The 21367-nt window shown below is 37.2% G+C and overlaps 1 long non-coding RNA gene across 3 annotated transcripts in view; it reads left to right on the forward strand.

The window, feature by feature from the left end:
* Positions 1-21367, forward strand: part of LOC145691712 (uncharacterized) — a 168021-nt gene that overhangs the window by 80653 nt on the left and 66001 nt on the right. For all 3 annotated transcript variants that reach the window (XR_014132509.1, XR_014132506.1, XR_014132507.1), the window contains exon 4: positions 1003-1126. This is a non-coding gene — a long non-coding RNA (uncharacterized LOC145691712). Of the gene's footprint in view, positions 1-1002 lie in introns of those variants that run through there.

Here is a 21367-nt window from a genome sequence, read left to right on the forward strand (position 1 = left end):
TTGAGCGCATTAGACGTTTAGGTACAGTTTGAACATTCTAAGAGCGACTCATATTAACCACTGTTAGGTTTGAATTTTAGCCATTTTTTGTTCACTGATACAACACTTCAGATACTTTTTGACATATTAAAAACACTGTTCAAATGTACCGTGCGGGAATCATAGTAATCTGTTCAGCAGTACTTACTGACTAAAGCTTGACTTTCTTGTGTCTGAAAATAGGCAAACATCATCTTTTCTAATATGAGTACATATTAATAGTTATAATTAGTGTTTGAGACACAGCTGAAGCTAGTTCTTAATGGTCATACATTCACAAGAGGGATAAATATTTTAGAATTGTCTCGCGATAAAAATAGCAGAAGTATGATCCCTGTACTTACATGGTAGAACAGACAAAATAAAACTAAAAAAGAAGTCTCGTTCTCAAAACGGAGGATCTCCTAATATCGAAGCACCTGTGAGCTCTTTAAGTTATATATAAGATTTTATAAAACGAAAAAATGAAATGAAATGAAATCTGTGAGTTTTACGTCCCACGGTTATGCCGGTTAGGCTAAAGGAGACGGTGATTATGAGAAATGAATGAAATGGTGGAATGAAGAAAGTGGGAGGAAACGGGAGAACCCCGAGAAAACCCACGCACACGGTATTTGTCCACCATAAAGTTCACTTGGCGGGAGCAGGGTTTGAACCCGGGACCCCATGCACCAGAGGTGAACGCTCTACCACTGAGCCACCGCGGTCCCTTTATGAAACGAATCAACATATTTATAAGAAGTAAATATTCTAGTACATCTTTAATGTGAAAGGCATGTAGTAAAAAGTATAGTTTGCTATCGTTTTGAGAAGCACTCAAAGATCTACATCACTTCTAGTGAAAGATCTACATCGCTTATTTTCTATGTATTTTACAACTTAATGATACAAATAACATAATTGAAGATTTTATGTGTGCTCTTTTATAGACTCTCATTAGATATAATATCTTTACTCTTTCAGATTGATACATCCTGGGACACACTAGCAGATGCACACACAAGTTTATTCTTAGTTATGAATCTACTCTCAACCTACCTCAATTAAAACTATTACTTAATGTATACACCTGCACCTGCAAATAAATAAACAAAAAATGTAATTGTGTCTTATTATTACTTAAATGTTATACAATATGGTTTCTGTTAGCAGGGCCGGATTAACCTACCTAGGAGCCGGGGGCTAGACAAAATATGTGGCCCTGCTGACATCGCCTATTACATTTCTGTCTAAGTACAGTAAGAAAATTAAGTGAATATGTTTAATATTTTTGGTCACATTTTACCTCATGATGATGATTGTATGATTCTTTTTAGACAGTGAATAGAGATTTTGATCAGAGTGGAAACCCTTGTTCACCGGGAGACCCGGGGCTACAGGCCCCCTAAGCCCATCTCTTAACCCGGTCCTGTCTGTTAGTTTCGCAAATCTCTACCCTTCTCGCATATCTACGTATATCAGATATAGCTAATATTCTGATCTTTTCGTGAACAGTTTTGCGCCTGTTTCCTCTGAATTTTCCGTATTAATTTGTGCAAACGAATCACATTCGAATTCTCTTAAAAAAAAAATATTCACATATGTGTATGTCTTTTTGAGTCTTGATGACTACATAATGGTTCAAACAATTGGAACAACAGGAACATATCTTCCTTTGCTTAGGATGGAGTGTCAACATTTCCTGCAAAGGAATATGGTCTTGTCTTTTGTTTCAGTAATCACCATATATCATATTTCGTATGTGTTGATTCAGCTCTTGTACCTTCAAAACAAGTAGAAGTGAACGTAAAGGAGTTTGCTCGTAGTTGATATCTACCACTTTCTGCTTTAGTACAGATATTAGAAGTAAGATGAATATATTCTTGGGACATTTATTTTATTGCAGGGAACAGCTTCTCGCTATCTTTTATCGTTTTTGCTCTATGTAGATGAATGTTGAAACCGGAATTTAAACATGTTGAAACCGGAATTTAAAAATGTTGAAACCGGAATTTGTAAATGTTGAAATCGGAATTTAAAAATGTTGAAACAGGAATTTAAAAATGTGGAAACCGGAATTTAAAAATGTTGAAACCGGAATTTAAAAAAGTTGAAATCGGAATTTAAAAATGTTGAAACCGGAATTTAAAAATGTTGGAACCGGAATGTTGAAACCGGTGATTTTCTATCACTTCTGGTTTCAGTAGACAGTTAAGAGTAGAAATTAAACATACTTTTGAGGTGCTTAATGTTTGCCGAAAATCGTTTCTCCTAATCTCTTATCGTGTTTGCTCTATAGTGATCCATGGTGAAACCGGTTGATTTGTAGCACCTCCTGTTTATATATAATTTCAATTAACGAATTCGATTCCTGAACTTTTAACCCTGTATATCTTGGTCATAACTCGTCCTCAACGATCAAGTAGTTCTCGAGATATCTTATCTACAGGACGAACACGGATAGAGTAAGGAGTTCTGGTAAACCAATATGCTTCAAAATCATCCCTACATCTTTGTCAATCGTATTGGATTCTTTCTGCTCTTCATCAGGAGTAGAATTTTCAAAGGGTTTCATATTCCATCACCAAAATACTTTACTTGTATACATCCAACGGCTCCAAAGATCCTCTCTTTTCCTCCTGCATAGTCATATTGAAATCATACAAATGACTTTTATATTTTCTGGAATATGAATCCAGCATATATCAGATCAAAATGTGCAATAGCATATTGGAATCGGAGTTTAATGCTCTCTTCCCCATTTTTACGCTATTGGTTGTTTTAACGTGGTCAAAGGGTAATGCTATAAGAATTGCGGATACACTTTCTACTGGTGATAGAGCTACCTAAATCGCTCGAATACTTTCAAAAATGATCACGGTCAAACTCAATTCATAAAGAGCCTATACTGTATTTGTAACACGACACGGGAACAAATAAGCTTACTGACGACTCATTAGACCATATACGCTCATTTATTTATATATCTATAACATTGTGTTATCTTATACTTCATAAAGTATGGACGGATTTAATTCGCTTATAATTTACATAAAAATGCTCATATTGAAATCAAATAAAGTGCAAACGGTAGCGGAAGGATTAAATTTTTACCTGTAATCTGCACCAGCTCAGTTCATTCACCGCCACACCTCCAACTGGGCGCCATTTACGTCCACACATTCGCGTAGGCGGCGCTGGAATCCACTCACAGCGTTCCTCCGTGTTTGATTCGAAATGCCAGCCACAGACGCCCTGATTTTGTCCTTTAAGTTCTCCAAACCACTTGGCTTCTTTGCATAAACTTCCGTTTTCACATGACCCCAAAACCAGAAATCGCAGGGGTAAGGTCGGGTGATCTTAGCGGCCAAGCGGTCGGGCCACCGCGGCCAATCCATCGTTTATGGAATTTCTCGTCAAGGAATGTCTCACCTTGATTGCATAGTGAGGGGTGCCCCGTCCTGTTGGAGCACGATGTCGTTCTGGATTCCAAGTGCCTCCAGTTCCGGAATGAGGTATTTCTGCAACATACCCAGGTACGAATCTCCATTCACGGTCTCCTCTTCACAAAAGAACGGTCCAATCAGATGATCATAGGACACAGCGCACCAAACGTTCACTTTAGGGCTATCTCTCTCATGTGTCTCAAATTCCTTTGGGTTTTCCGTGCCCCAAACGCGACAGTTGCGTCGGTTAACCTTCCCGGAGACATGGAAAGTTGCCTCATCTGAGAACATGATGGCTGAAAACTGAGGTCATGAGGAAACTGACCCTTGCCCTCCCTCTCTCTCTTTCAACGTGTTCAGAGTTGCCGCTTATCTAACAGTGTTGCCAAATAAAAATTTAAATCTTCCGCTACCGTTTGCACTTTATTTGATTTCATTATGAGCATTTTTATGAAAATTATAAGCAAATTAAATCCGTCCAGACTTTATGAAAACCCTGTATTATATTACATGATACACAAACGACTTTGGAATACGTAGCTTACCGAGTAGATGCTATAGAAGTGAGTGGGAAACGAACCCAAGGCCGGCCAAAGAAGAAGTTGGAAGAGTGTATTAAGAACGATATGGTACAGTGTGGTGTCACAGCGGATGTGATACAAGATAGAAACAGGTAGAAGACAGCGATCCGAAAAGCCGACCCAGGCTAACTGGGAGGAAGGTCTAGACTAATCATAATAATCTAGACTAATAATAGTCTAGACTAATAATAAAATGTATAGATACAAATCTATAAATAAGCTGAGAAATTATAACGTAAACACATTTGAACGGAGTATAATACAGGGTGGTCCATAAGTCAGTGGATTGGTATGGAAACAAACACGATTAAAGCAAATCTGACTAACGGAGGGCGGACTTGGGTAAAGGAGCTACCGACTGATGCATGCGTGGTGAGTGGCGGTCATCTTGATATCCGCCATCTTGGATCCAAAGTATTTTTTTCAAATGGGAAGGTAGGCATGTGACACACCAATTAACACGGTTTTGCAGGGGAATGCAGTTCCGCAATCAGGAATGCGTTATCATGTCCCGTTCCAAAATTATGACGCCCCAAAGTCCCACCTACAAGATGTGCTCCACATGTTGCCCGTCCATTGCAACACACAAGAGTTTCTTAATCCAGTCCTGAACCCGTAACAACACATCGGTGGTGATGCTATCACAGGCGTCCTGAATACGTCCGTTTAGGTGTGCAACATCCCGAATATTCTCCCAATACACCAGGTGTTTTAAGTGTCCCCATAAAAGATCCAAGGGATGAGGTCCGGTGACCGGGCTGGCCACTCCACAGAGCCCCGGTGACTGATCCAACGTCCAGGAAAATACAGATCCAAGCATTCCCGCACAGGTAGGCATAGTGCGGTAGGGACCATCCTGCTGAAAATATCGCGGCAACGTGGCATCAGGGCTGAGAAGCAACACAAACACCAACTCCTGTAACATGTCCATATATCGGACATAATTTAGTGTACCAGGAATGAATAAGGGTCCTATGATCGATGTGTTCCATATGCCACACCGCACCATGATATGAGCAGGGGTGACCCTCTTGCAGGGATTGATCGCATGTGGGTTTGCATCCGACCAATATCGCATGTTCTGGCGATTCACTTTCCTATCCAAATAAAAGTTTGCCTCGCCTGTGAAGAGAACGCTGACTGGGAAATGCGGATCATGGTCATATTGTGGCAAAGTCCAATTGGCGAATTCCATGCGTCGGTATGGATCATCCTCTGAAAGGTTGTGAACAAGCTGCAGCTTGAAGGGATGCCACTTGTTCGTATAGAGAATTCTAATCACAGAATCACGTGGTACGCCTGTTATCGCTGATAGTTGTCTTGTGCTGCGCTTCGGACTTTTCACACTCGCAGCAAGCACATTGTGGATGTCTCCTCATCTGTCGCGGTTCGTGGGGGACCTGACCGTGGTCTGTCGGCAACATTGCCAGTTACAATGAATTTCCTAATGAGTTAGCTAACGATGTTGAGGTTTATTGCAGGTATTTCGGGGTGGCGCGCGTTGAAGTCCTAGGGAATCACACGACTGCTTCTTTCCCCAGACATTAGAATGATCTCAATTCTTTCTTCTTCGTCAGTGCCATCTCGCTCTACCTGCAAGGAAAATAAACCTGTCAAATTTGGGGTGTCATGCCTTTCTTGCAGCGTTAGTGCCATGTCGCTCTCCCTGCAAGGAAACAGAAAACCGTCAACTTTGGGGCATCATAACTTTGGAACGGGACATAATAACGCATTTTTGCTTGCGGGATTGCGTTCCCCTCCAAAAAGCAGTGTTAATTGATGTGTCACATGCCTACCTTCCCATTTCAAATAAATAACGTGGATTTAAGTTGGCCGCCATTCACCACGCATGCATCAATCGGTAGCTCCTTTACCCAAGTCCGCTCTCCGCTAGTCAGATTTGCTTTAATCATGTTTGTTTCCATAATAATCCACTGTACTAAGACTTATAGACCACCATGTATATTTCTCAACTATACACAATATTAACATATGCTATAAAGTTTGTCTATAACAGGAACTCGATCTTCTTACACTTTTCATGTATTAGTTATTAGTCTGTGAGGGTGTAAATAGCTCGCGGGAATTTTGTAACATAACTGACAAGGGAACCTTCCGAAAATGATAGTTGCACTGAAAGATGTGGCCTATGCCAATTGAAAGAGCTGTAACAGAGATGTTCATTCCCAAAAAATTAGCTGCCCATAGCAATAGGTTCAAGAAATATAAGGGGTGGAAGTTCGGGAAACAGCAAGGTTGGACAAGGGGGGAAAAGTGGAAATTCCGCAAAAAAAAGGGGGACACGGCAAAATACAATGCTGACAAGTGATGTATAGAAAGAGACTTGCCACAATAGGGAACAAATGAAGGCCACCAGTGGGGTTAACAGTGTTGCCAACTGCAATGAAAAGTACATATTTTGCAAAGAGCACTACATGAAGTGAATGCAATATTCAGTGTCAACCTGTCATGTAGAACATAAGATATGACGTGTATAATCAGTGGTACAATCGAACAAAAGAGAATAGAAAAAAGAGAAGTACGAAAAATACGGAAAAGATGGAGTTGGCCATAATGCGCCACATTTGATCACGACCTGTGCATATTAGGATGAACAAAACAAGTTCCAAAGTTGGCAACACTGGCCATGACAATCCAGACAATTCTAATATAGTTAGGCCACTCGCTTCACGAAAAGAAAATTCCGGCAACAGGCATCACTCTGAATGCATCAATGCTAGAGTGATTGAGGCAATGCCAAGTCGGGGAACATGAAATGGTTGGGTTGAGCCAACAACCGATAATAGAAGTAGTGAACATTACATCATGGTTGGGTCATATGTGGGAATATATAGGATGTCCCACCAAACTTTGTGACCTGAAATATTTGTGAAACGAACAAAAATATGACGGATCCAGTTGTTCAAAAATGTACCAATGTCAGGGGGTGATAAAAGTCTGTGAGAAAGAAATGCCCCTAGGATCCCAATCATAGGGCCCCAGGAGCCAACTTCAAATTTTCAAATGGCAACAGGGACCGAGTGGTACCTCTCTCGATAGATCATGGAATGTGCAAGAACACATATAGGAAACATTTGCTATATGAAGCATGTTTTTCAAAATGGCCGCCACAAATATATGTTGTTTCTTAACATGGCATCGAACATTGTGATCTCAAATTGCTGCGAAGCGAAAAGAGATGTTGCAAATCCAGTTGCACAGGAATGTAATCATATCGAGGGCCAAGAAAACTTTGTAAGAAGCAAGTCCCCAGGGCCCCCATCATAAGGCTCGAGGGGTCAACCGCAACATTTCAAATGGGAACAGGGGGCGGATGATATTTCTCTGGATAGATAACATCGCCTATAAGAAACATTTGCTATATGAAGCACCGGTTTCAAAATGGCTGCCAAAAATGCACGTTGTTCTCGTCACCGAGCAGATATTTTTGGCGGCCATTTTGAAATCCCATATAGTAAATATTTCTGATATGCGTTGTTGCATATTCCAAGATTTATCGAAAGAAATATAACTCGACCGATGGTGTTATTTGAAATTTTGAAGTTGGCTCCTGGGACCATATGATGGGGGACTTGGGGGCATTTGCGTCTCACAGAAGTTTGTCTCCCGCTGACATGGGTACATTCCTGCACAACTGGATGTGTCACATTTTTTCGCTTTGAAACTATTTCAGTCGCAGAGTTAGGTGGGATACTCTGGATATATCATATAGGCGGTGATAGTACTGCAGACAGCAACACACAGCAGATCAAGCCTTTGATTATGTTTGCTTTCTACAGGTGTGGATATATGATAGAAAGACCACCAAAGGTTCCGACACCTCTAGAGTACTGTTTCGAGACATTCACAGGCGATCATTGTACCATGTGTGACGGAATGGCAGTATTCCGCTGTGCTCAGTGCAAATGTATCTTCTGTTTGGACCATTGTCTCATCGAACAATTGCACGTACAATGCGGACGAGCATGTACAAATGATGCGAAGACTAATGCCTGTTGCCGGAAATTTCCTTTTTGTGAAGCGAGTGGTGTCCTAACTATATTAGAATTGTCTGGATTTTCATGGCCAGTGTTGCCAACTTTGGAACTTGTTTTGTTCATCCTAATATGCACAGGTCGTGATCAAATGTGGCGCATTATGGCCAACTCCGTCTTTTCCGTATTTTTCGTACTTCTCTTTTTTCTATTCTCTTTTGTTCGATTGTACCACTGATTATACACGTCATATCTTATGTTCTACATGACAGGTTGACACTGAATATTGCACTCACTTCATGTAGTGCTCTTTGCAAAATATGTACTTTTCATTGCAGTTGGCAACACTGTTAACCCCACTGGTGGCCTTCATTTGTTCCCTATTGTGGCAAGTCTCTTTCTATACATCACTTGTCAGCATTGTATTTTGCCGTGTCCCCTTTTTTGCGGAATTTCCACTTTTCCCAACTTGTCCAACTTTGCTGTTTCCCGAACTTCCACCCCTTATATTTCTTGAACCTATTGCTATGGGCAGCTAATTTTTTGGGAATGAACATCTCTGTTACAGCTCTTTCAATTGGCATAGGCCACATCTTTCAGTGCAACTATCATTTTCGGAAGGTTCCCTTGTGAGTTAAATAACACGAAAGAAATCATTGAATGTCAACAGGAATAGATTAAATAAAACGAATTACCATTGGAAATTTTCTAGAAACATAGATATCATATCAAACTGTGTTATCTGACTCTGATTTATGAAAATATTTTCAACTATAATGGTAGTATAAGGAACGAATCTAGCCATTATTGTAGTATTTTAAGTACGGAAAAATCACAAAATACTCATTCCTTGTACTGCTAGTCAAGCCTTCTACAATCACTATCACATTGTAAACTTTATTTTCCAAGTCTTCAAGTTAACATGCCGAGGTCCTTTCTTTCCTGAGTGTCTGATTTGATAGCATTATGTTCGTCATGCTTACTAAGGTATTTTTATTGTTGGAAAGATAATTATATAATGTAGTGTTGCTTTCTCCACATATAATGTATTCTGAGGTTGATTTTCAGGTATATTCTAGGAAGAAATTTATTTATGGCTGATATGACCTCATCAATGTAATCACCACAAAATATAAAGTTATCGCACAAATCTTTTGTCAATTATCTCGGTTGAGCCAGTGGTACCAACCAACTAGTTTATGGACTTAAATATTCATTAAATGTTCTAGAAAACAATAATTAATGCACTTTTGTGTCAAATAATTGCTGAGGAAAATCCTTGGACAAGAGACAGTTTGAAATAAAACAGCAAGAATCGTTTTCAAATGAGAATGGAGATAGGACGTTTTGCTTCGAAACTTTATTGCTGTAAGGTGTCCGCCATCTTGCAGTGCACAAGAGACGTTTTGGTTAAAGGTGTAGGTATATTTCAAATTCATTTTTCTCTGCGTTCTGGGACGTTTTGACCAGAAATAAAAGTGCAAAGATGTAAACAATGGTTCGATGATTCCGTGGATATTGATATCTCGATTTTAAAAAAAATGGACAAGAGGCGTTTTGATAACAAGCTCCACAATATAATGGAATTTGAAACAATAGAAACATTTGTGTTCTTGATATGGATTTATATCTGCCAGTTTAATGTATTCGTATAACTCCTCGTATAACTCCTTACAGATGTTAGATGAAATGAATGAAGGAAGTTATGTTAACATAGATGGACATTATGGAATGGTCAAATAAAAAGTTTGAGCGTATATAAATAAATAAACATGTTTTCCCAGTTTATTATCTTAATCCCTTTGTTAAGTTTAACTTAAAGTTTTAAGCTATTTCTTACTAAGCTGATACTTTTGTGAAATGATTTATATTGTAAATTTTGATGAATACTTCGTACAAGCTCGAAATGCGGCTGTGGCCTCATACCTTCATTTCTCTTTTTACCTAAAAAAAATCTTGAATACAGATTCGACGATAATATATGACTCAATAAACAGGAAAGTATTCATAAATTTTATTTTGAATACTTTAAATTATATCACGAACATATTCTGTATTCCATATAACATCCTATGTTCTAAAATTCAGAAGATTTTTAAATATATTTGATGTAGTACACTCATATTGAAAATAAGTGTAATGCTATGAATTTGACAAACTTCTTTTAGAAACGTATTTATTGCATCTGAATAAGTCATAAAACACAATAATAATGGACCTTCATAGTATGGAATTACGTTCGAATATTCTTTAATTCGACCATCATTTATTTTACACCCACTGTAACAATAATATCGAATGTAATTGTGCACTCTTCAACTACATATTATGTGACACGTTCTTCTTAGATACACAAAACACAGCTTGCTCTCAAAACTACAGTGAGTTGTGATGTTTACATAAACATACAATTTGAATCAAGGATTCAGAAATGAAAACTGAAGTCCTTCGTTTTAAATAACCTAAAAATCTTTGACTGAAAAACAGTGTAAATTAAGGGATTTCGAGGCACTTTTCAGAAATAAAATTTCACAATGATGTAAGAGTTAGATTCTGTTAACTTCAAGTGAACAATGTACAACGAGTTATGATGCCTCATTACAGATTGATGCACTTAAACTCTTTCCAACCTTAGAAAAAGTAGATGTAAACAAAGCGAAAGGTATTACTTCGCGCTTACACGTGCTTCGTCAGCGAGAGACGTAAACAGCAAGATCGTCTGCTAGCTTACTGTCGCGTCGTATAATTTCGAAAGTATAAGGCTACCGTTGGTTGCTAAATGATTAACGCACTGACACTGACTACTGCTATGTTGGAGATGTGTATTTTCTTAAATCGTTATATAAACGATTTTTGCGAAACTTTTAAGTGGTAGCCCTCTTTTGTATTTTATAACACGTGTCGAAGATGGATCGTCGTAATGAAACTCTGCATTCTACAATTTCAAATGAGCGGGGTCGGTGCGCGAACGCATACGCATGCTCAGTAAATACTATATGTCCGAGTATGGGTGAGGTTGAAATAAAGCTTCGTATGTTGTTAAATATTAGATTATATGTCATTCGTTTCGTTTATTATCACAAAATGCAGAATAAATTCAGATATCTTTGTTTGAAATTATTATTTTAATAGGGATTGTATTGCAGTAGAATACTAGTGTAGTGTGACCAAGAAGCAATCCTCGTTCCACTGGTAGTCAGGTGGTTTTGTTTACAACTACTTTTTTCTAAGGGTGGAATGACTTTAGACTTAAATCAGTATCTACGAATGTTCGTCCCTGAAGGGTCTGAATAATGTAGCAGAGAGCAAGATTGTCGATCAATTCCACCTTTCATTATTTTTAGTTCTTAGTACACAAGTTATTACAAAGATTGTATTTCTTGAACTCAGCGGGTAACTCTAATCCAATCAATCAACGATTAGTCTTATCATAAAATATTTCCGCAAGGCTTTCTTAACAATTAGGATATATCGTTTGTTTCCTGTTATAAATTTTGAAATGTTGCTGAAATCACAACTTTTGTGGAAACGAATGAAGAAATAGTTACGTTGTTCCTGTTATGATGCAGTAGAGCCAGAAGTATCGGAGCTAATGTGGACTGAAGTAACTTCTATAAGTCAGGTTTCTGCAAAATGCTGGGCTGCACTTACGTACGTAGAAGTGTTTGGCAGAAAATGAGTATTTTAGACGATAGTTATAATAGGAATAACTTAGATGTTTTTTTCATTCATTTCCACAAAAGTTATGATTTTGTCATTTCAAAATTTATGACAGGAATTAAATGAACTATTGTACTTGTTAAGATAACTTTGTCGAATGATTTTATGTTACTACTCAGTGGTAGTGGCGACGCAAGCTTTAAATGTTTGGGAAAGCAAACAGAGTGGCATAAACATTTTGCGGATAGCATTCTTTAAATACCTAAAGTTATACAGACTTTCCCATAATTCGTGTGTAAACTTTAATTTCATAGTACTCAGAACTGGTAAAAGCTAGAACTGTGAAATTTGCAGGCAATTTAGAGGAAGGTCAGAAGATTTGTTTGATAGCAAAACCAGATCGCGGGTATTATTGTTTGCGGAGTTACAGGGTCAAAGGTCAAAATGCAATTTTTTCCTTATGGGATTTCAATATTAAATAGTAGTCTCACATGCCATTTTTCTGAATATCCATCTCCGGTAGCAAAAATTGGTATATCGACATAAATTCTGATCCGAAACAATGTGATAAAGAGAAATTTGGGCAATCGTGACCCGGTGACCTCTAGCAGTTCATCTGTGACCTTTGAAGAAAAAGCTCCCTTTTCAACAGCTTATTGTACACAACTAATTCAGTTGAAGATAATGTTAAAAACACATATGCACAAAGGATCTACTGAACATCCTTTTTACCAAACGAAGAGGTCAGCAATATCATCAGAGGTCAAAGGTCACGTAGTTAAAATGTCATATTTGATGTGTTAACAAATAAGAAACTGTGACATTGGAAATAATGCTTTGAAATGCCATAGAACACATGCATAAAGATCCTTCCAACGAGTGTGTATGGGCATAGGGAAAAGGTCATCATAAGAGGTCAAAGGTCACGCAGTTAAAATTTCATGTTTGATGTGTTAGCAACTATGAAACTGTGGCGTTTGAAAAATGATTTGAGCTACCATGGAACACATGCATAAAGGCCCTTCGAATTGGTGTATATGGGCATAGGAAAAAGGTCAACAATGTCATAAAAGGTCAACGGTCACGCAGTTAAAATTTCATGTTTGATGTGTTAGCAAGTATAAAACTGTGACGTTTTAAATACGGATTTGAGCTTCCATGGAACACTTGCAAAAAGGATCTTCGAATTGGTGTGTGTGAGAGGTCAACAATATCGTAAAAGGTCAAAGGTCACGCAGGTAAAATTTCATGTTTGATGTGTTAGCAAGTATGAAACTTAGACGTTTGAAAAATGCATTGAACTACTACAGAAAACATGCATATAGGTCCTTCGAATTGGTGTGTATGGGCATAGCAAAAAGTCAACAATGTCATAAAAGGTCAAAGGTCACGCAGTTAAAATTTCATGTTTGATGTGTTAGCAAGTATAAAACTGTGACGTTTTAAATACGGATTGTAGCATTCTAGCTACATGGAAATAGAGATTTGTATTGACTGGAATTTTTAAAAAATGTAAACCTTGATTGAATGCAAAATTTTTATTAATAATATCTAGTCAAATATTATTGATATTTTGGGTAATTATATTCAATTATGAAGTATCTGCGTTATATATGGGCCTACAGTAACGTTTATTTAACATTTATGTGGTATCAGACGTTTTGAAAGAAAATGTTTCTTTTTTAAAAAATATGAGAGAGAGAAAAAAGATGTAACGAGCGATAATAACGTGAGAGAGAATTTCCAATCCTGTATGGCGAGTCTTGCTTTCGAAGCAGCTGCCTCCTGAGGCTGATTTGCTGTTTTGCCTCCGCTGGTGGAGTTGGGCTCGAGTGTGCTTGTTCACCGTGTGTTGTCTCATAGCTTGCATGGCGCGTGTCATAGTTGAATGCAGAGTTAAAAGTGGAGAAAAAAAAAGGTGGCCAAAGGTGAAGTGAGTGTATTGAAATGCTTTCAGTGAACATAGTTGAGTGTTTTGTTAGTAATTGTATTCTCAGAGAATTTTGTTCCCTTGTGGAAAGTATTATTCTTGAAATTTAACGGAGTTAAACCGGCATCGAGGAGACTGTGCTTGAGTGGGCCTTGGTGGTCAGACAAAAGTGCCCATTAAAGTGACTCCAATCTGCTCCATTTTGTGATTATATTGTTTGGATTTCAATGTTTTGTAATTTTTAAAGCTATCCTTTCCGCCTTTTCCTCAAAATAAAAAAAAGTCAATTATACTCACTTCGTCTCGGGCCCAATTTGGCAGAAAGTCAGTACTAGACCATAGGACATAAGCTGTTCCAAGCAGAGGGAAGTAATATTATCTGCAAAGGTAAAATATTACTGGAGCTAAATTGCGTTTCGCTTAATCCTGGTAAGTTCGCAGTTAATTAGTAGTTTGTACATATGGGTTTAGTTGGTTACGTAGTGTCATTAATGAGCTGGAAATGGGTTAAAATAACTTGCATTCAATCGCTGACATGTATTCGGGTAATTTCCAGAGTATAAGCGTATTATTTTTAGAGTTTTTGCGGGAAATTGAAAAATCCCCCCCCCCCAGAATTTTCGACTCACCTCACTAGTAATGCTTAAATTGTGTTTTGAATGGAAATTCTTGGTATGATTGTCCAGTATTCAATGAATTACCTTTTCTGATGTTAATTTCTTTGATCATAGCTTAGCGTTTAATGCAAACTCTCTCTCACGTCATTATTAGACTCGGAATCAGTTGTTTTGGGTATAATGAAACTGGTTTTCAGAAATGCTGTTTGCAATGTTTTGAATAGACAGAATTGAAGAGCCAATTAAGAGGGTTGAAATTATAAATACATATATGTGAATTTGAGAAATTGAATTGGTCAGATTGATTGAACTGGATTCGAAATTTTGGTCCTAAATCGTACTAAGCTGGAATTGATTTCCTTAATTTGCGGTTATATTAGTATAGTCTGTGGTAAGAACCTCGTTTTGCACAATAAGAAATTGTATAAAAAAAATTGTCTCGCGGACAACATTAAGAGGTAGAGTACCGAATACTGCAGAGCCATTGAGAAAAGATCAGAAAAAAAACAAATATATTTTAGAATATATTTTCTTGCATTTTCATGCATTTGAAAACATTTAAATAGTTTGAATTTCTTTAATTAGTAATATTGATCAATTAAGATATTTTTTGCTCAAGAAAAATATTTTTCTCTGAATAGGTGCGAAATATTAAACATTCTTTTTTCCTAGACATTCTTTGCTAGTATTACGAATTGCTCTTAGCTTAAAATATTGAGAGAAATATATAAATTCAAAGTTCAATCTGAAAGTACTAGATTTTTTTAATATAAAGAAAATTTGCTTAATTGCTCTGAAATTTAATTTCATTGTTTGAATTTTTTTGGATATTTTAATCGTGTTGGTGAATATCTGTTCTTCAAACGCTTGAGCAAATATTCACCTATACTTATTGAAATAAAATTTGTTATTTGAAAACTGAATTTTGGTTGGTTATTTTTGTTATTATTGTTGTTTAACCTTATCCTAGAGTGAATACTGGATAATCACAGTCTAGTCACAGGTTAATCAGGTGATCTTGAGCCGCGCGATTCCACCTACCGTAGTCCCTTCTTCGGTGGAGTTCGGGGTTGGTTTAGAATTTTCTTCTTTTTTTTGTTGAATCAACCTCTGACTCCTGGGGAATGGGGCGTTACAATGACAAAACAGCAAATCCAATTTAATTTTTATTTTGTTATTTTTCTGATTACGTTAAATTTAGAAAATGTTCACTTGTTAATTATATACTGTGGTTTCATAAATATTTGTAATCTCCACCTCCGGTTAAATAATTGATGATTGTGTTTTGTAGTATTATTATTGGAAATTTTGAACAGTATTAATTATTTATATTTTAAAAGGTGTCTAGAATTAAATTTTGAAATTTCGATTGGATTTGTAGTTCTTGTATGGGTTGTTTCCATTTGGTCACTGGTAGCTTGTAGATTTTAGTAGTAATTTGGTTGTATGTTAATTATAAGCGAAATCATTTTGTTTATTTTGGTATTGATATTATCTTATCAGCATTGTATCTCAAGGATGGATAATCGAAATTATGAAAGAGAATACGTCAGTATTGATATGCCTATTGATATCTCAGGATTTGTAACCATGGATAGGACTGGCCAGGTAGATTTAGATCAGAATTCGAGGCTTGGTTATGCTAATATGTCTTTTACACCTCCGACTCAAGGAAGCTTTTATATTCGTCATATGCCTTCGCCAGTTCAGAATAATGAGGGAATGCCTGGAACAAATGATTCGACTTTTGGATTTAGTAGGCAAGCGAATCCCAGTTTAAGTAATGATGGACGGGATTGTCGGCAGGTGACTTTTTCGGAAAGTTTGAATGGACCACCTTTAGGAAATCATATAATGTGTCCAGAAAGTAATACCGAGGCTCGGAATCCTGAACTTAGTAATAGGATTTGAATTTGGGTCAATACTATCAAAGAGTTTCTAGGATCAGGAATTCAACCCCTAGGGTAGTTAATACTAGGAATGAGCAACAACCTTATATCAACTATGCTAATTTGAATTACCCAGAATGTTATAATCGTGATTCAGGAAATGCATCAGCAAATTTTGTTTCTCAGGTAGAGAATAAGCTCATGATTAAACACTTTTAGTAAAACCTCTGAATATTTAGAGAATAAATTTAGAAATTTTAAGAAATTAGATGGAAATGATAGTATTCAGATGTTTAAGGTTATGGTTAGCATCGAAGAAATTTTATTAGATACTAGTTATTCTTTGGGAATGATACTGACAGCTTTAATTTCGCGATGTGAAGGTACAGTCTTGAAAATAATTTTGTCTGCCTTACATGATAACATTGGTTGGGAAGAGTTACGATATTCTCTGTTGACAAAGTTTGTGACACCAGTATGTATTCATACGTTAATATCTGAACGTGTTTATAGGAGGCAGAAATTGAGTGAATTAATTAATAATTATGTTCGATCAGTCATGGTTGCTATGAATGTGTTAGGAATGAGGGCACCTGAGATTGAATTAGTTAATATAATCCTGAGCGGAATGAATCCCAATCAGACATAGAATGTTAAATGCTTATATTCCTGTTGATAGAAGAGAACTTTTGGAAATAGCTGATCAGTTCGTCCTGATTAATAAAAATCAAATTGATTATAAGAAACAATCAGGTTATATAAAAAATAAATCAAATGTTGTTCTTTCTAGTAGTAATGCTAGAACTAATCGATTGTATGGTAATGGGAAAGATAATTTTAAGGAACATCCTAATAAAAATAATTCGAAATCGAATCAAATGGGGATCGGGTCTCGAAATTCGATATCTTCAGAGTCTCATTCGAATAAGCCGAATTATTTCACAGGAGAGAAACCCAGGCCCAGGGGAAATATTCCGTCAGAACTAAGTGGCACTATAGCATCCTTTGTTGTTGGGAAAGTTAATAGTCAATTGACTGATATTTGCGTAGACGGCGGATCAAGTTTCAATTTGGTGACTGAAGATCTTGTGCGTCGTTGTGGGGCTGAACATTTCGTGAACGAAGCGGATGAAAGAACGGTGAATGCTCCGTCTGGGTTGACTTTTTCAACTAATAGGGAAGTGTTACTTAATATCAACCTGTCCGGACATTTCGAGCGAGTTAATTTTCGTGTGGTGAAACAACTTCCATGTGACTGTTTGTTGGGCACTCCTTTCCTTCGTGAATCCAAATCAGTGATCGATTATGTGAACAATCGAATAATGTTGAATAATGGAAAGAAGGTAATTCGCTTGAACTATCGTCGTATGATAAACGATAAGAGGAAGTGGTTGCGATCAGTTGATCAAGGTGACCAACCCGAAACTCGGAACGATGGTGCTTCGAACTTAGTCTTGTTTTCTGGGCAAAACTCCGGTATGGCTTCGATATTTATTAAGGAGGATGTAAATTATTTGGGAATTGCTAGCAAGGGAATACAGTGTGAATTGGAATGTGAACAACTAGAAACTGAGTTATTAAAAATTGATCATCCTTCAGCCTCTCAATTGTTGAATTTGCGGACAGTGGTTGAGTGTGAACTTGGAAGAACGGGTGTTCAGGGTCCTGATTTGTTGCCTCGGTCAGTGGATACTGGATTTAAGGATATTGGTTTCGGAGATATTTCGTCGCATCGAGAACTACCTTGGACTTTGATGGAAAATTTAAACAGAAATAGGGATCACCGTAGTTCTGGAAAGATTCCTGTTGATTTGGCATTTATCACAGATAAAATTGAAACTAAAAATTTTGTTTTGAGATCGGATGAAGTGGCAGGTCCTGAAAGTCATGTGGAATGTCCTGTTGGAGGAAATAGTAGTTCTTTGGTGGCAACGACTAATTTGCAGGATGAAGTACCGGTGGAAGAGTGTCGAGCGGATTCTGGTTTTCCTGGTGTTCTCAAAAGACAACGTAGATGAAAGCGAAAGAAGAAACAGAGTGATTCCAGAGTTGAACCTTTGTCACATGAAGAAGATAGCAAACCAGATGTTGAAATTCCTGTTAAAGATGGATCCAAGAAGACTGTTGGAAACTCTTCAGATGCTAAAATGCATGTATCGTCATCAAAAGGGGAAGTGGATAGAAAACTTCAGATTACCGATTCAGAAGCATCTGATGTGGATATGGAACAGTCAGAGAACTTCAAAAAATTAATAAGCCAGAATAGGAAATATTTGCCTCCGGATAACTCATGTTTTAATAAAAATTTGAAATCGGCAATACAGGTGAAAAACCTTGATAACACACAGGTGGAAAAACCGGTGATTCCTAATGAGTCCTGGAGATGTCGGGATTCGGAGACCTTAGCTTTTATTGATTCGTTAAAGGAGAAATACTCCGATGTAATATCGGATCGAATTGGTTGTATTAGGGATTTCGTAGGTAGGCTATATTTAAGTGAAAATAAGCCATTTAAGCAAACACCATTTCCCATCCCACGAAATAAAGAAAAAGAATTTGATCTGCAAATTCAAACTTTGATCCAACAAGGCATATTGGTGGAGGTTGACCACAGCAATTATGCCAGTAGTTGCTTTTTAGTAAAAAACAAGAATAATACGTTTAGAATTGTGGGGAATTATGTAAAGGCCAACGAATTGATTGTGAATGATGGTTATCCGTCTCCACATTTAGAATCTTGTTTAGCAGGCCTTGCCGATAAAGCAATTCACAGTAAACTGGACCTCCGTAAAGCTTATAACCAAATATATTTGGACGAAAAGTCACGTGAAATAACAACCATCGTTACCCCCAAAGGGTGTTACCAGTATATTCGAGTTCCGGTCGGAATAAAGACTGGTAGTAATATTCTGGCTAGGGCAATGAATAAAGTATTGGGAGATCTAGAGTCAGAAGGAGTAAGAGTTTTTTTTGATGACGTCCTAATTTCTTCAAGGTCACTTCAAGAACACAGGAGTGTCTTGGAAAAGGTTTTTGAAAGATTTAGAAAATATAATATAACGATATCTCCTGATAAATGCTTGTTGTTTTATAAGAAAATTAATTACCTTGGATATGTTATAAGTGGTGATCAAATGGAGATAGATCCTGCAAGGGTTTCTGCTATTCGTAATATTCCACCTCCGAGAAATAGAAGAGGGCTGATGAAAATCCTAGGACTTTTTAGTTATTATTCGAAGTTCGCTCCTGAGATGCAAGAGATTATGGGACCCTTGAGTTCTCTTAAATCTGTTAATAACAAATTTGTTTGGACAACCGAACATCAGTGTGTCTTGGAGAAATTGAAAAATACACTTATTGAAAACGTAGTTTTAAAGATACCAGACTTGAATAAGCGTTTTGTTCTTAACATCGATGGGTCTGGGAAGAGCATCGCGGGATGCATTTCCCAAGAAAACAGCAACGGGGAAATCCAACCAATCGCGTTTTACAGTAAAAAAATCTCAGAAGCCGATAAACACAGATCTATTTACGAGATCGAGTTTATAAGCTTGGTAAAAACCATATCCAGGTTCAGGCATTACTTAGTCAAGGAATTTGATATTCTTACTGACAATAAAGCCTTGACATGGATCTTAAATAATTCAAAGCGTCTCATGAAATATGGACCGTTTGTTGAAACATTATGTCAATTTGATTTTAAGATCAAGCACATAAGATCAGGGGAAAATTTGGTTGCAGACATACTTACACGGGTCTATGATCCTTACGAATTTAACATCATGGATAGTCCAGTTGGTTTGGCTACATTTTCTAACAATATGAAGCTTGCCAACCTATGGCGGTTACCTTTGGTGAAGGAGCCTATAGAAGTTCTTCAGAGGGAAGATCCAGAGTTAAATGAAATAATTGACAAGTTAGAGAAAGGTGAAGCTTCTCCAGGATATGTTTTGAATAAGATCTTAATGAAGCGGACAAATTCAGCCATAAATCCTTTTAAGATTATTATTCCTAGAGATTTGAGAAGACTCCTGATTGAATATCATCATGACGATCAGTTGGTTGGTGGACATTCGGGATCTTACAAAACATTGAAGAAGCTGATGAAAAGATATACTTGGAATAATATGGTGCGAGATGTGAATGAATACGTGAGATCGTGTCAGAATTGTCAATTATCGAAGGAGGATAACAGAAAGAAAATGGGTCATCTAATATCGGAATTCAGCAAGCGTGTTAATTCACACTGGGTGTTCGATATCATTGGGGCCTTGCCAACTTCAAAAGGATATAAATTTATATTAATTGGAGTCGATAACGCTAGTCGTTTCGTCATTCTTGAGAAATTGAGGACAATTAGTTCCAGGATCATAGCCAATAAGTTACAAGACGTTTTCACCATATTTGGTTTCCCAGAGGCAATTTCTACCGATAACGGATCAGTCTTCGTATCGGAATACTTTCGTAAGTTTTTATTTGGGCTCGGGATTAAGCACATCCGATTAAGTCCGTATCACCCAGAAGGGAATCCGGCTGAGAGATTCATAAAAACCCTAAAATCGTCGCTTCGTTGTTATTTTTCGAGTAAACAACATTTTTGGTCATCCATGGTACCAGATCTGCAATATACTCTCAACATCAGTGAACATGCTGGTTTGAAGATGTGTCCCATCGAGATTTTTTATGGACGTCCTAATTATACACCTCTTGAGATACGATGGAACATCGCAGAATCAGATTATGGTGGTAAATCTTCAGTTGACTTGTGGACTGCAGCCATAGGTAACATGGAGAAAAGCTCGGACAGAAGATGGAAGCTAATGATGCAACGAAGACGAGAAGTTACTTTGAATGTTGGAGATAAGGTATTGATAAAGACCCATATTAAGTCATCTCTGAGAGATAAAATCACCAAATCCCTGAGTCTGAAGTGGAATGGTCCTTTCGTAATTAGAAGATTTTTAACCCCAAATACGTTGCTGGTTTCTAACGAAGAGGATACTCCACATTCATATCGTAAAACTCACGTTTCTGAGGTTAAGTTGTTCCGGGAGCGTAGAAATTAAAATTTCCCCCTGTAATATGCAATAATCCAATCGAAACATCAAAATTAAAAATAAGTACTATATTAGAGAATTTATAAATTAATATTTCTAATTAAATTTGTGTTGGTTCTAAAAATGGAATTAAATTATTGAAAGTTCTATACTTATTAAGATTCTTTGATTTTA

This window comes from Thermobia domestica, chromosome 8 (genome assembly GCF_964235325.1).
Source record: "Thermobia domestica chromosome 8, izTheDome1.hap1.1, whole genome shotgun sequence".
Lineage (NCBI taxonomy): Eukaryota > Metazoa > Arthropoda > Insecta > Zygentoma > Lepismatidae > Thermobia > Thermobia domestica.